The sequence below is a fragment of the Chiloscyllium plagiosum genome, unplaced genomic scaffold, assembly GCF_037043375.1.
Source record: "Chiloscyllium plagiosum isolate Xiang-an unplaced genomic scaffold, Cpla_swu_hap1 HiC_scaffold_26, whole genome shotgun sequence".
Lineage (NCBI taxonomy): Eukaryota > Metazoa > Chordata > Chondrichthyes > Orectolobiformes > Hemiscylliidae > Chiloscyllium > Chiloscyllium plagiosum.
The window spans coordinates 25,559,486-25,575,340 of NW_028270164.1; positions in this window are offsets into that span (position 1 = coordinate 25,559,486).

Sequence of the window (15,855 nt, forward strand, 5' to 3'; positions counted from 1 at the left end):
GTAATCCCATGAATCCAGGTTTTGCCATGAATTTGATGAACAGAGGTAAGTCTGACTATAGTACTAATACTAAAAGTTCAATATTCACTTCATCTATTATAAATTGTTGTGACAGAAGATGGAATAAACTAATTTCCTATAGTTCATGGATGCATATGAACAGATGTTTTCGTTATGGAAAAATGCTTTATTAAGGCAAAAATATGAGCTTAGGTATTGATGTATTTATTGTTGTGTTTGCAAATCAATAAACAAAAATTTACCAATTTCTTTTATCAAAAACAAACTTGTTTAAAATGTGAAATTCCTGAAAGATATAGGCTTCACTGCAAATATATTACTCAGTAAGAATACATGTAAATATGGGGCATTTTATAAGAGGTAAAATAACCTGGAATTTTATAGTGGAATTTTACAACTTAATATTTCATACTTGTTACGTTTTAACTTTACAACAACAATTATTATGTGATGGTAAAGTCCAGACTTTCTTCCCTTCTAGAAAACCATCACAAATCAGAGTGGAATTTTTTTCTTTATGAGCTACTTGCAGACTAAGTCCAAATATTTAAAAAAGTAAACAAATTTTGATGTCAAAATAAAGGTGAGCTAGTATTTTATTCACCATTATCTATTGCAAATAGCGCAACAACTTTAGACAAGGGGAGATTCAGTTTTAAAAACAAATGTTCAAAGATTCCGGGCTGAGATACGTGCCTCCAACATTGATTTTGCAAAGATTGGCATCTCGCTTTCTGGCTCAACATTAAAAGATGTAATGTTTCTACTGCACTGTGTGTATGATCATGTTTGCCACAGAACATAGTCTTCTTCACTACTTTAAATATCTGTTTAAACATGTTGAAAACAATGTAGAACTTTTAAGTTTATATTTTGTATGTTAAGTTGAAAGGTGTGGTGCTGGTAAAGCACAGCAGGTCAGGCAGCATCTGAGGGGAAGGAGGGTCAACGTTTTGGGCATAAGCCTTTCATCAGGAATGATAAAGGGCTTATGCCTGAAACATGGAGCTTCCTGCTCCTCGGATGCTGCCTGACCTGCTGAGCTTTTCTAGTGCCACACTTTTCAGCTCTGACTCTCCAGCATCTGCAGTCCTCACTTGCTCCATTTTGTATGTTACGCTGGGATTGGTCATTTTTAGAGTTTATTTGAAAGATTAGAGCTATTGTCATATCTACTGTAGTAAAGATATACCAGTGATTCAGTTTTGTTTTTGGTAACGATCCTTCACAATCTATTAACACACTTCCTTTCCATCTGTTAATGATATCTGAGCAGTATGACTACTTGATGAACAACTACACACTCTTCACTTGAGGAAGTCTGTAAGGAGTCATATACCACAGAAAGAGAGCGTTCAATCCAACTAGTGCATGTAGACCATAACGTCAAATTAAACTAGTCTCACTTGCCTGCACTTGGCCCATATTCCTCTAAACATTTTGTATCCATGTATTTGTCTAAATGTCTTTTAAATGTAGTAACTGCGCCCGCATCCACTGCTTCCTCTGGAAGTTCATTTCACACATGACCCACTGTGTGTAAAATAATTGCTCCTGATGTCTTTTTAAAATGTGTTTTTAAAGTCTCCACTTCCTTATCAAAATCCCATTCTTGATGTCATACCACTCTGGAATTCCCTCAGCTTCAGGAGGAGCTGATTGTAATTTTCTTAACTCCAGAAGTTTGCTCAGTCTCTTTTGGATTATTAACATCTTTAAAGAAGGTTTTGACTTCCCTCGCATCTTGTTGTGCTTTCACTTTTGATACCTGGTTTTGGACTTTGCTTAGCCAATGCTCTACTCACTTCATGAAGGAAAACTTACTTGCAACTTGTTCTTGTAACTTTTCCATCTCTTTAACCTCACTTGGACTTTGTGATTATGGGCCAAGTTACAAGTTTCACTCCTACCAAATGGTACCCCAAGAAGGAAATTTATGAATAACCCCTACTATCCCTGTTCCTAACATTAAGTCATATCCTGTATGCACTGTGTTTAAAGGAGTGTATATATTCTGTACTAATTCACTCCAGGATCTGACAATTTGGGATTGTCACTGTTATAAGTGTCACTTCCTCCCACATTACCACTCCAGCACATAAAATTAACTATTACAACTTGGACTATTTTTTATTTTTTGTTCTATGGAAATTGTAAAAATGATATAATTCTTTGTTTCTCGTTCTCATTTCCTTCTCTGCACGCTTTACTATCGAACAAATCCATTCTAATTAAATTAAACTTCCTTCTCAGTATTTGAATTGATAATTTCCACAGTTCTCTCAAAATAATTGATTAAGGAGATATAGGTGATTGCCCTGTTCTCGAACTACTTGTTGCCATTTTACACTTGATTAAACGTTATTCCATCGGGATTCAAGAACCCAGCAAGTCTGAGTCTGTAGTGCTCTGCCTTAGACTCAGACAAAGTGGGGTACCCATCTTCATCTATTTTAGATAGCCTTTGCCCAGCATAGTTAGTCATTTTACATCAAACTTGGACAGTTTGGTGTTGTTTCTAAAATGATGAAGGGCAAAAATTCCTTCTGTTTGCAATAGGCAGGGACCCTTCCCCCACCCCCTCCCACAGCAGCAGAGATGTCCATGGCCGCCTCAGGGGACTTACTTGCAGAGGTGAGCCTGCTTTCCGGGATCACCAAACATCAAGAGAAGATCGACACCTTTATTGAAGAGTCCAGGACCAGGTGGGAGTCGTTCTCGGTCATGCTGCAGAAACATGACCGAGAAATCGAAAAACTTGAACGGCGTGTTGGAGGGGCGGAGCAACAGGCTGCGGCCTTGGAGACGGCTGCCGAGTCATCCGTGGGTCAGGTTTGGGCTCTCGAGCAGCGAATCCAGACCCTGGAGGAGCGCATTGACAACCTCGACAATCGGTACCGTCGAAAAAGTATTCGGTTGCTTGGCCTTCCCGAACAGGCAGAGGAAGGCCAGCTTGCAGTCTTTTTGGAACAATGGCTCCCTCAAATATTAAAGTTGGAGTCGGGATCAGGCCCGGTGCGGGTAGAGTGGGCCCACCGGGTTGCTATACACAGGCCCGGGTTGGACCAGTGCCCCCGCCCGGTTCGATTCCGGCTCCAATGTTATAGAGATAAATAAATGCTTCTGGAAGCCTCCAGAGTCCTAGGGAAGGATCCCATGGCCGTGATGCACGAGGGTTCCAGGTTAATGTTATTTCAGGATTTTTCTCCAACCGTGGTCCGCAAGAGGAGGGCATTCGATGAGGCAAAGAAGCATTTAAAAGACTTAAATATTCTATACTCTATGCGTTACCCAGCAACGCTGCGTTTCAGGCACGAAGGATCCGTATATAACTTTGGATCACTGGACAAAGCTAAAGAATTCTTGGACTCTCTTAAATAGACTGCGGGACTTAAACCGTATGGATAACTATTTTATTTTGCCTCCCCCTGTCTACCCTTCTTTCCTTCTTTATCTCTTTTTCTTTTGTTTTCTTCCCTGGGGGGGGGGGGGGGGGACTCGTTCTTTTCTCTCTCTTTTTGTTTCTTTTTTACAGGTCGTGCGGCTTATTCAATTTGTGTGTGTGTGTGTGTGTTGGGGGGGGTGCGGAGGGTTGTTCTGTTTTACCTGTCTTTAGCGGGGGCTTTTCTTCTTTTGTCATTTTACTCAGTCGCCTAATACTTGCAGGGATTGTAACTTTGTAGTTTTATATAGTTATATTTTGTATTACGCTTGTTAAATGCACCTAGGTGTTGGTGTGAGAGGTGATGGGTCACTCACTTTTAACTTTGGTTTAATACAACACTTGAATTTGTCTACTCCATTTTATAACGCCTGGGCCAAGAGTAGGGCCCTTGTTAGGAGAGGTTATAGTGAGGTTATTGACAGGTAGTCACACCCCCTGGGACCAAGGGGGAAAGTCTCCCTTCAAATAGGTTTGTGGTTTTCTTTTACTTAGGAATAGTTTTTAATTGTGTTAGTGTAAATGTTTTAAAGAATTCTTCCATTTGTGAATTTTCTATGGTTTTATTCAAGGTATATTTGGTGGTGTTCTTCCTCGGACTGGCCCAGACGATCATGGCTAGCCATTTGCTTACGTGGTGCACCTGGAATGTCAAGGGGAGTAATTCACCAATCAAAAGGAAAAAGATATTATCAAGTCTCAAAAAAGAAACGGGTTGATGTAGCTCTCTTACAGGAGACACATTTACTCGACAAAAAGCACTTAAAGCTACAACAGGGTGGATTTGATCAGCCTTTTTTCTCATCCTTCAGTTCAAAAAATAGGGGAGTGTTATTCTTATTCAGAAGAATCTTCCTTTTCAAATGTTAAGCCAGATAAAAGATGAGTCTGGATGGTACATACTGATCAAAGCCCTAATACATGGAGAAGAATATGGAATTTTGAATCTTGATTGCCCGCCGACACACCCCTTTAAATTTGTAACTGAAGCGTTCTCTAAGTTTTGGGGCCCACCATACAATTATAGGAGAAGATTTTAACTGCATTATGGACCCAGAGACAGATAGGATACCTAAGAGCACTACGGGTATATCTCTGAGATCTAGACAACTGGCAGATCTGAATAAGGAGCTAGGGCTAGTAGATGTATGGAGGTGCCTTCATCCCCAGGGTAGAGACTTTACTTTCTACTCTAACCCACACAAGTGCCAAACCAGAATTGATATGTTTTTTGCCCCCTCAACTTTTTGAATTCCAGAGTGTCTTGTAAAATAGGTAATATAGTTATTTCTGATCATGCCGCAGTTAACATGGAAGTCAAGATTAGGGATGATCGGATAGGCTCCCGACATTGACGTATGGATCCTTTCTTATTGAAGGATAGCAAATTTATAAAATATTGTTTGCAGGAATTCAAAACCTTTTTGGAAATTAACTAAGGTACGGCCAATGACCCATCGATGATGTGGGAGACCATTGAGACTTATGTGCGAGGTTTTGTCGTCTCATATTCTGCGTCCCAGAAAAGACAAAAGGGAGAGCAATAGTGCCTACTCGAGGCTCGCTTGAAGGCAGCTGAGACAGCGTATGTTTATAGGCCCTCCATTACTAAGCTACAAAGGATCACAGTCATTAGGGCAGGCTTGAATACCGCATTTACCCAAATGGCAAAGAGGGAAATATTATTTGCAAAGCAAAGATTATATGAATATGGCGACAAGCCTGGCAGATACCTAGCATACCTTGCTCAGGAAAAAAATGGCTCCTCAAGCTATTATGTCCATTAGAGAAAGTGCTGGTACCTTGACTTGTGATCGTAAAAAGATTCATACAGCCTTTAGAAGATTCTATTTTGAACTGTATAAATCACAGGACTGTGAAGATAGAACTGAGAAGATGGAGTCCTTCTTTAAAAACTTGGCCTTTCCGGGTCCAACCTCGGAGCAGGTATCGATCTTAAATGCCCCCCTGACAACCCAGGAAGCTCTCGACGCAGCTAGACAGCTCCAGATGGCAAAATGCCTGGACCAGATGGATTCCAGAGAATTTATAGGGGAACTGGCTGGGCCACTTATAAATATGTACAATTATTCACACAGTCAGGGCTGCCTCCTGCCTTCATTGAGAGAAGCAAACATCTCTCACATTCGTAAAAAAGGAAAGGCCCCAGAAGACTGCTCATCATATAGACCAATATCTTTGTTAAACGTGGAATTCTCTGTAAAATGTTAGCGTTAAGATTGGAGAGGGTCTTACCATACATCATAAAAGAGGATCAGATGGGGTTTATTAAGGGCCGCAGATCAACTAATAATATTAGAAGGGTCTTAAACATGATACAAGCCTGTCAACAGGGAACAATACTGGGTTTAGCCGTCTCCTTGGACGCGGAGAAGGCATTTGATCAGGTAGAATGACCATATCGATTTTATACACTGGAAATGTTCGGTGTCGGAGAGGTATTTTCTAAATGGGTCTCGGTATTATACAATGACCCCAAAGTTGCTGTGATCATCAGTGGTTTATGTTCAGATAGCTTTAGTGTTGGTAGGGGCTACTGTCAGGAATGCCCTCTCTCACCGTTATTATTCACCCTCGTAATCGAACCACTAGCGGAAGCTATACGAACTGACCCTAGCATAACGGCCCCGTGGGTTGGTTCAGGTAGACATAAAATTACTCTCTATGCAGATGATGTCCTCCTTTTCTTAAGTGATCCTTTGATATCTGTGCCCTGCTTAATTCAAGTGGTCAATCTATTTAATTTGTTCTCAGGCTACAAAATTAATTGTATGAAATCGGAGGCCATGCCGTTGGGTGGTCTCGCCAGTATATCCAACTTGCTTTCCCTTTCGGTGGTCTCTGGGAGGTTTTCTATACTTAGGTATTTTTATTACCCCAGTATTTGGTCAGCTGTATAAAGCCAATTTTGTGCACTTATTAGAGAAAATAACTCAACGCTGGGCAAATCTTCCAATATCCTGGTTAGGCAGAGTAGCCTTAGTTAAACTGAATACTCTACCTCGTCTTCTATATCCCATGAGAATGCTCCCTCTGATGTTGCCAAGATTGGCATTGCGTAAGCACCACGACTGGTTTGGTTCCTTTATCTGGAATCATAAAGGTCCCTTATCCAATTAGAAAAGCTGCAACTTCCACAAGCAAGGAGGGAGGACTGGACTTTCCTGACTTCAGGAAGTATCAGTCGAGCTCTTTATTATTTTATGTGGCTGATTGGGTCTCTTGTGAACCCCAATCAATTTGGATAGTTATAGAGACCTCCCAAGCAAAGTGTCCCCTCATCAATCATTTATTTATGGATAAGATGAGAGCTATCATGCACTATTGCAAATGTCCTATCATACTTAACACAATTAAAGCCTGGAGGATAATGCGACAAGATAAGGGTAGCCTTCAAAAAACCTCCCCCTATACCCCCATAGTGGGAGCATCGGGTTTTCAGCCAGGGCTGACAGATGCTACATTTAAAACTTGGGAGGTCCAGAGGTATTTCTTCCCTGGGGGACCTGTTTGATGGGAAGGTTATGATGTCTTTTGAGCAGTTGCACCAGAAGTTTGGACTGCCTAACAGGGACCTTTTTCAGTATTTCCAAATACGAGATTACATACAGAAGAACACTACACTGATAGTCAATCCTTACAAATCGGATAGGGAGAGAAGAGTGCTATGGCCGATGGGGCCACCCTCGGTCAGTACTCTTTATCACTCATTACATAAGGATGTATCGAAAGACATGGAACGATTATTTAAAACATGGAACCAAGATTTGGGGTTAGAAATCTCTTCAGAAATATGGTAAGATATCTGGGAAAATGCCAGAAAGATTGCAATAGAGTTCAAGCTATTCAATTAAAGATACTCCACGGGGTTCATATAGCACCTGAACGACTCGCAAAATGTAAGGTAGGAGCATCTCCAGTGTGTCCTAAATGCAAAATAGAAGTTGGCACTCTCACGCACTGTCTATGGACATGCCATAAGATCCGCAGGTATTGGGACAGAGTAGTGAATTCCTTGACAGAGATCTTGGGTACGGAGATTAGGCTGGATCCAGTGTCTCTACTTTTGGGCTTTTCAGATTTTCCCTCCCTGAACGTGCACGGGAGAAAACTATTTTCCATTCTCCTCTTTTGTGCAAGGAAAAATATTTTAGTGAATTGGGCAGCTGAAGGCCCTCCAGGACTTTCAAACAGGCACAGGTTAATCATGGACTTCCTTACAAATATGGTGCACCAAAAAACTGAATTATTCTGTAAAACATGGCAGCCCTTTTTGAACCATATTGACACAGATATTTCGGCCATACTGACCAGGGCTTTTGTCTGTTTGTGGTAGTGGTTCTGGCTGATCCGGGGACCCCCAGAAGGAGGAATCCTGTATAAATATGGATTTTATTATGACTTGATGTAAATCTATTTTGAGCATGTACTTAGTTATTTAATTATTTTGTTGTTTATTGCTAGTAATGTATGATATCCTATTTTATGTTCTGGTTGTAGGATAGATTAGTAGTTAGTTGGGTTTTTCACCTTTTCTTGTTTGTCGTTTTGGTTATTATTTAATTTTCTTTCTTATTTATTCAATCTTATTTTGGTGTTTATACTTGTATTACTTTTGTAATTTTGTAGAAAAAACTTGAAAAAATTTTCTTTTTCAATAAAAATATCTATTAAAAAATGTTATTCCATCTCTTATTGCCCCTTCTTTATAATTGACTATTAATTTTTTTTGTCAAAAGCTTCACTAATGCAGTCAGTTTAGTTGTACATGTGATGTAATTGGTGTATGTGAAATTAAATGGATTGTTTCTTAGTTTTCTTGGTGCCTCATGGAACTTTTCCAGTTGTTTGTGGTTGATCGATAAACACCTTATTTCTCCAAAAATAAAGGATAGTATTATCAAGGATAATATTTAATACAGATGGCAGGGGTCTCCTTCAGCAGTTGAGCCTCTTATAGCATCCGTTCGGGCTGGTCTGTTGGTACTAAGTGCTTGCTGTTATTTACAGGTGACACCTTTGGCTGTTTCCTGAAAGATCTGGTGCAAAAGTGAATATATGAGGAAATGTTTCTTCTCTTTCCTTTGTGTGTAGAAGTGCTTCCTAGCATCTCTTCTGAATGGTATGGCCTAACTTTGTTAGACTTTAACATCTAGTTCTATAATCTCCCAACAGTGGAAATATAGTTTTACTTACCCTGTGTTTTCCTGTTATTAACTTGAAAACGTTGATCAGATCACCTCTTAACTTTCTAAATTCTAGAGAAAACAGGTGTGAATTTTGTAATCTCCTCTCATAAGAGAGTCAGGTAAGCTAAGACATTGTGCAAACGCTTTTAACAAATGAAAATTAATATTTGGTACGACTTCAAAAACAGCTGGTCTCAATTTACAGCACATTACCTCAGTGGGTTGTAAAGATGGTTACTAGTAGAGTACAGTCAATACTGCTATAATGAGTAGTTCTGATCTCGTGTAATAGCAGCACCATTTAAACTAATGGGGCTGGAATCGCGTTATGACCAATACATGCTTTAAAACTTCACGCTTTAGACAGTGTCCCCAAATCATCAATTGTGTTATAGCGAAGTTGTGTTAACAAAACACATGTTATAGTAGAATGGCCTGTATGGCAAGGAACAGTGCTAGCTCTACAACTATTCACTAAATGACTTGGATGTGGGAAATCAATTGTAATATTTATAAATCCACTGATGCCAAACTGGGTAGGATTATAAGTTGTTAGGAAGGAGCAAGGCTTTCAGAGGACTTGGACAGATTAAGTGAATGGAATTATAATATGACAGCTGGAATATTTTTCAGATTGGTAATAAAAACAAAGGCAGAATCATTCTTAAATGTGAAGAGGTTGAGAATGTAGGTGTTCAAAAGTATCAGTTTGTCCTTATCCATGAGTCACAAAAAAACTAGCATGTAGTTTTAGCATTAAAACAAACAGTATGTTGGGTATTTGAGTACACAAGATGGCTAACTGTAGACCTTTGGGGAGATCTCACATCACATATTGTGTACAGTATGTAAGTTAGCTCCCTGAGCTGGCAGGTTTGTTTTTAGACGTTTTGCCACCATGACTAGGGAACATCATCAGTGAGAGTCTCCAGTGAAGCGCTGGTGGTATGTCCCACCTCTCCATTTATAGATCTTAGTTTCTTAAGGTGGGTGATGTCATTTCCAGTTCTTTTTCCCCAAAGGAAGGTAGATGGGATCTAAATCAATGTGATTATTGATGGAGTTCTGGTTAGAATGCCATGCCTCTAAGAATTCTCATGCGTGTCTTTGTTTTGCCTGTTCTGGGATGGGTGAGTTGTCCCAGTCAAAGTGATGTCCTTCTCTCTCTGTATGTATGGAAACTAATGATAGTGGGTAATCCTTTTGGTGCCTAGTTGGTGTTCATGTATCCTGATGGCAAGTTTCCTGCTTGTTTGTCAGATATAGTGTGTTTTTTTTATAGTTCTTGCATGCTATCTTGTAAATTACGTTAGTTTTGCTGGTAGCATCAAATGGATCCTTTAGGCTCATTAGTCGCTGTTTAAGTGTGTTGGTATGTTTGTGGGCTACCGTGATGCCAAGGGGTCTGAGTAATCTGGAAGGCATTTCTGTTATGTCTTTGATGTAAGGTAATGTGGCTATAGTTTTTGGTTGTATTGTCTGCTTGTTTGAGTTTATTTCTGAGGAATTGGCAGACTGTGCTTGTTGGGTACCTGTTTTTCTTGAAAATGTTGTATAGATATTTTTCTTCTGTTGTTTGTAGTTCTTGGGTGTTGCGGTGTGATGTAGCTCGTTGAAATAAGGTCTTGATGCAACTCTGTTTGTGGGCATTGGGATGATTGCTTCTGAAGTTTAAGTATTTGGTCTGTTTGTTGTTTTTCGGTACACACAGTTTGAAGCTCTCCATTAACTGTATGTCCAACTGTCACATCTAGGAATGGGAGTCTGTTGTTATTCCCCTCCTCTTTTATGAATGTTATGCCTGTTAGGATATTGTTAATGGTGTTGAATGTTTCCACTAATTTGTTCCATTTTGGGATGACAAAGGAGTCATCCACAAAGCAGACCCAAGGTTTGGGTTGAATAGATGGGAAGGCAGAGCTGGAAATGTGTTGCTAGAAAAGCGCACAAGGTCAGGCAGCATCCAAGGAGCAGGAGAATCGACATGAGAAGGGCAGGAGAAGGGCATGAGCCCTTCTTCAGGAAGGGAAGGGATGGGAAGGCAGCTTGTTCAAGTCTCTGCATTACTGTTTCCACTATGAGCCCTGTTATTGGTGATCCCACAGATGTTATGTTGACTCGTTTGTAGGTTTTGTTATAGAATGTGAAGTGGGTGGTGAGGCACAGGTCCACTAGCTTGAGGATATCTTTACTGATGAAGTTAATACTGTTCAGTGTTTGTTGTCCTCGTTTTCCTGCCAGCTATACCAGTTTTTCTTTGGACAGATCGATGTTAATTGATGTGAAAAGGGTTGTAATGTCAAAGGAGATCATTACTTCGTCCTCTTCTATCTTGGTGTCTTTGGTGTTCAGGAATTCTTGGGTGGAGTGAATGGAGTGGTGTGAATCTTCAATTAGATGTTTGAGTTCTTTGGCGAGTTTGCGTGTTGGTGTATCGATGTTTCGGGCATGAGCCCTTCTTGAGGAATGAGGAAAGTGTGCCAAGCAGGCTAAGATAAAAGGTAGGGAGGAGGGACTTGGGGGAGGGGTGTTGGAAATGCGATTGGTGGAAGAAGGTTAAGGTGAGGGTGAGGCCGGGGTGGGGGCAGAGAGGTCAGGAAGAAGATTGCAGGTTAGGAAGGTGGTGCTGAGTTCGAGGGTTGGGACTGAGACAAGGTGGGGGGAGGGGAAATGAGGAAACTGGAGAAATCTGAGTTCATCCCTTGTGGTTGGAGGGTTCCTAGGCGGAAGATGAGGCGCTCTTCCTCCAGCCGTCGTGTTGCTATGGTCTGGAGATGGAGGAGTCCAAGGACTTGCATGTCCTTGGTGGAGTGGGAGGGGGAGTTGAAGTGTTGAGCCACGGGGGGGTTGGGTTGATAGGTCCGGGTGTCCCAGAGGTGTTCTCTGAAACGTTCCGCAAGTAGGCGGCCTGTCTCCCCAATATAGAGGAGGCCACATCGGGTGCAGCGGATGCAGTAAATGATGTGTGTGGATGTGCAGGTGAATTTGTAGTGGATATGGAAGGATTCCTTGGACCTTGGATGGAAGTGGGGGGGGGGGGGGGGGTGTGGGTGCAGGTTTTGCATTTCTTGCGGTTGCAGGGGAAGATGCCGGGAGTGGAGGTTGGGTTGGTGGGGGGTGTGGACCTGACAAGGGAGTCACGGAGGGAGTGGTCTTTTCGGAACGCTGATAGGGGAGGGGAGGGAAATATATCCTTGGTGGTGGGGTCCGTTTGGAGGTGGTGGAAATGATATGATGTATATTGAGGTTGGTGGGGTGGTAGGTGAGGACCAGTGGGGTTCTATCCTGGTGGCGATTGGAGGGGCGGGGCTCAAGGGCAGAGGAGTGGGAAGTGGAGGAGATGCAGTGGAGAGCATCGTCGATTACACCTGGGGGGAAATTAGGTCTTTGAAGAAGGAGGCCATCTGCAAGAAATGCAAAACTTGCGCCCACACCTCCCCCCTCACTTCCCTCCAAGGCCCCAGGAGATCCTTCCATATCCACCACAAATTCACCTACACCTCCACACACATCATTTACTGCATCCGCTGCACCCGATGTGGCCTCCTCTATATTGGGGAGACAGGCCACCTACTTGCGGAATGTTTCAGAGAACACCTCTGGGACACCCGGACGAACCAACTCAACCACCCCGTGGCTCAACACTTCAACTCCCCCTCCCACTCCACCAAGGACATGCAGGTCCTTGGACTCCTCCATCGCCAGACCATAGCAACACGACGGCTGGAGGAAGAGCGCCTCATCTTCCGCCTAGGAACTCTCCAACCACAAGGGATGAATGCAGATTTATCCAGTTTCATTTCCCCTCCCCCCACCTTGTCTCAGTCCCAACCCTCGAACTCAGCACCACCTTCCTAACCTGCAATCTTCTTCCTGACCTCTCCGCCCCCACCCTCAGTCCGGCCTATCACCCTCACCTTAACCTCCTTCCACCTATCGCATTTCCAACGCCCCTCCCCCACGTCCCTCCTTCCTACCTTTTATCTTAGCCTGCTTGGCACACTTTCCTCATTCCTGAAGAAGGGCTCATGCCCGAAACGTCAATTCTCCTGCTCCTTAGATGCTGCCTGACCTACTGCGCTTTTCCAGCAACACATTTTCAGCTCTGATCTCCAGCATCTGCAGTCGTCACTTTCTCCTGCATGTTGGTGTGCCAGGTAGGGAGACTGTGGGTCTGAGGGGTGCCCCAAGTTTGTGTATTCTTGATAATCCGTAGAAGCATGGTGTGTTGGATCCATCTGGTTTCATATGTTGGAAGCCTGTACTTTGAATTCTCCTGATTTTTAAAATTTGGTTAGAAAGTATGAGATTTTGTTTAGTAGTTATGGAGTCTAGTCTATTGCCACCTGCTGGTATGTGTCAGTATCTGCAAGAATACCATTTACATTTTTAAGATAGTCTGATTTGTTTAAAATAGTGTTCATGCATCCCTTGTCTGCAGGAATTATTACAATGCTTTTGTCTTTTTTAAGTCTTTAAAGCATTCCTTAAGCATTAAGGGTTCCTTTTTCAGTCTGACGTAGGTGCAATAGCTTGTCTTATGGTCTACTGTGTTTCCTCTGACAGACCGTTATTTTTTTAATGTGGATTCAAATGCTTCGAAGAGGTCCTTTTTACTCGGGTCTTTGTAATTGTAGTTTAACTCTCTCACTACGACTGCTTTTCAGTATCAGTAAATGGACAGTCTGAAAGATCTTTTATCCAAGCATCAGTGTTGTATGAAATGTATTTTTGTGTGAAAGTTATCTAATTTTTTTCTTCTTCTGTGTTTGTTGTTTAAAGGTTATGGTGCATTCTAATGCATTTGTCCATTCAAGGTCTGGTGTTGTATTGAACTGAGTTTTTTGGCATGAAATCTCCCAATTGTATTTTCAGAGTCGATTATGGGCATCGTTTATCGTTCCTTTAAGCATTCTATGACCTTTTGCGGGGTTTTTTTTTGACTAGTGGAATGGTGAAGGGGTAGGGGGGATGGAATGGTGGTTTGTGTTTTATACATTTAAAAAGTTCTTGATTCCTGAGGCTTTCGTGCAGGAAGAACAATTGTTCGCAGGTAGCACTCAGTCGGAAGGTGAAGGTCTCCTATCTTCGGACCAGTTTTAGCATGTTTCACCCACACGTGTTAGCGATTTTTGATGAGATTTGTAGCTCAGGTTGATGACAAGATGTCACCGTGACTAGGTAAAATCAGAGTGTGTCCGGTGGTATGTCCCACTTCTCTATTTGCTCTTGGTTTCTCAAGGTGGGTGATGTCATTTACGGTTCTTCTTTTTCCAAGGGCAAGTACATAGGATCTAAATCGATGTGTTTATCTCTAAAACTTCTCATGTGAGTCTTTGTTTCGGCTGCCTCGCATGTGTGTGTTTAGATTTAGATTACATTACAGCGTGGAAACAGGCCCTTCCGCCCAACAAGTCCTTCGGCCCAACAAGTCCACACCGACCCGCAACCCACCCATGCCCCTACATTTACCCCTTACCTAACACTACGGGCAATTTAGCACGGCCAATTCACCTCCTGCACATCTTTGGACTGTAGGAGGAAGCCGGAGCACCTGGGCGGAAACCCACGCAGACACGGGGAGAACGTGCAAACACCACAGTCAGTCGCCTGAGGTGAGAATTGAACCCAGGTCTCAGGCGCTGTGAGGCAGCAGTACTAACCACTGTGCCACCGTGCTGCCAGTGTTGTCCCAGTCAAAGTGGTATCCTTCTTTGTGTATACAGAAACACTGGCATCACTACTAGGAAAACGAGGTCCACAAATACCAGACAGCATCAACTTCATCAGGAAAGACAACATCTTCAAGCTATGGAACTGTGCATCATCACCCACTTCACATTCAATAACAAACCCTACAAACAAGTCAGCAGAACACCCATGGGATCACCAATATCAGGGCTTAGAGCAGAAGTAGTAATGCAGAGACTTGAACAAGCTGCCCTCCCATCTATCCAACCCAAACTTTGGGTCTGCTATGTGGGTGACATCTTTGTCAGCCGAAAATGGAACAAATTAGAGGAAATAGTCGATCCCATCACTCATATCCAGCCAGACATAAAATTCACAAAAGCAGAGGAGAATAACAACAGACTCCCATTCCTAAACGTGAGAGTTGAACATACAGTTAACGGAGAGCTTCAAACCAGTGTCTACAGAAAAACAACAAAGAGAACAAATACTTAACTTCAAAAGCAATCATCTCAACACCCACAAACAGAGCTGCATCAAGTCATTATTTCAACAAGCTACATCACACTGCAACACCCAAGAACTACAAACAGAAGAAAAATATCTATACAACATTTTCAAGAAAAACGGGTACGTAATGAACATAATCCACCGATTCCTCAAATAAACCCAAACAAGCAGACAACACAACCAAAAACTATAGCCACGCTACCTTGCATCAAAGGCATAACAGAAAGGACTTCCAGAGTACTCAGACCTCTTAGCATCATGGTAGCCCACAAACGTACCGACACACTTAAACAGCAATTAATGAACCTAAAGGACCCATTAGATGCTACCAGCAAAACTAATGTAATTTACAAGATACCATGCAAGAACTGTAAAAACACACTATATCTGACAAACAAGCAGGAAACTTGCCATCAGGATACATGAACATCAACAAGCCACCAAAAGACACGACCCACTGTCACTAGTTTCCATACATTGACTGGGACAACACACTCATCCTAGGACAGGCATGAGAATTCTTAGAGGCATGGCAATCTAACCAGATCTCCATCAATGATCACATTGATTTAGATCCCATCTACCTTCCTTTGGGGGAAAAAAAAATGAAATGACATCACCCACCTTAAGAAACCAAGATCTATAAATAGAGAGGTGGGACATACCACCAGCGCTTCACTGGAGACTCTCACTGATGATGTTACCTAGTCATGGTGACAAAACGTCTGAAAACAAACCTTCTAGCTCAGCGAGCTAACTTACAGGCTTATCATCAACCAGAGCTACAAATCTTCTCAAAAGTCATTAATATTGTGTGCAATTTTAGTCTCATTTGAGAAAAGATATACTTGCCATTTTTTTCAAAAGTGCAGAGGTTTGAGATTTACCTTTGGAATTGTATTTAAAGGAGAGATTGAAGAAGCTGGGTCATTATTTTCTGGAGTTTCAAATAAAAAAAAGGTGATTTCATTAAATTCTTAG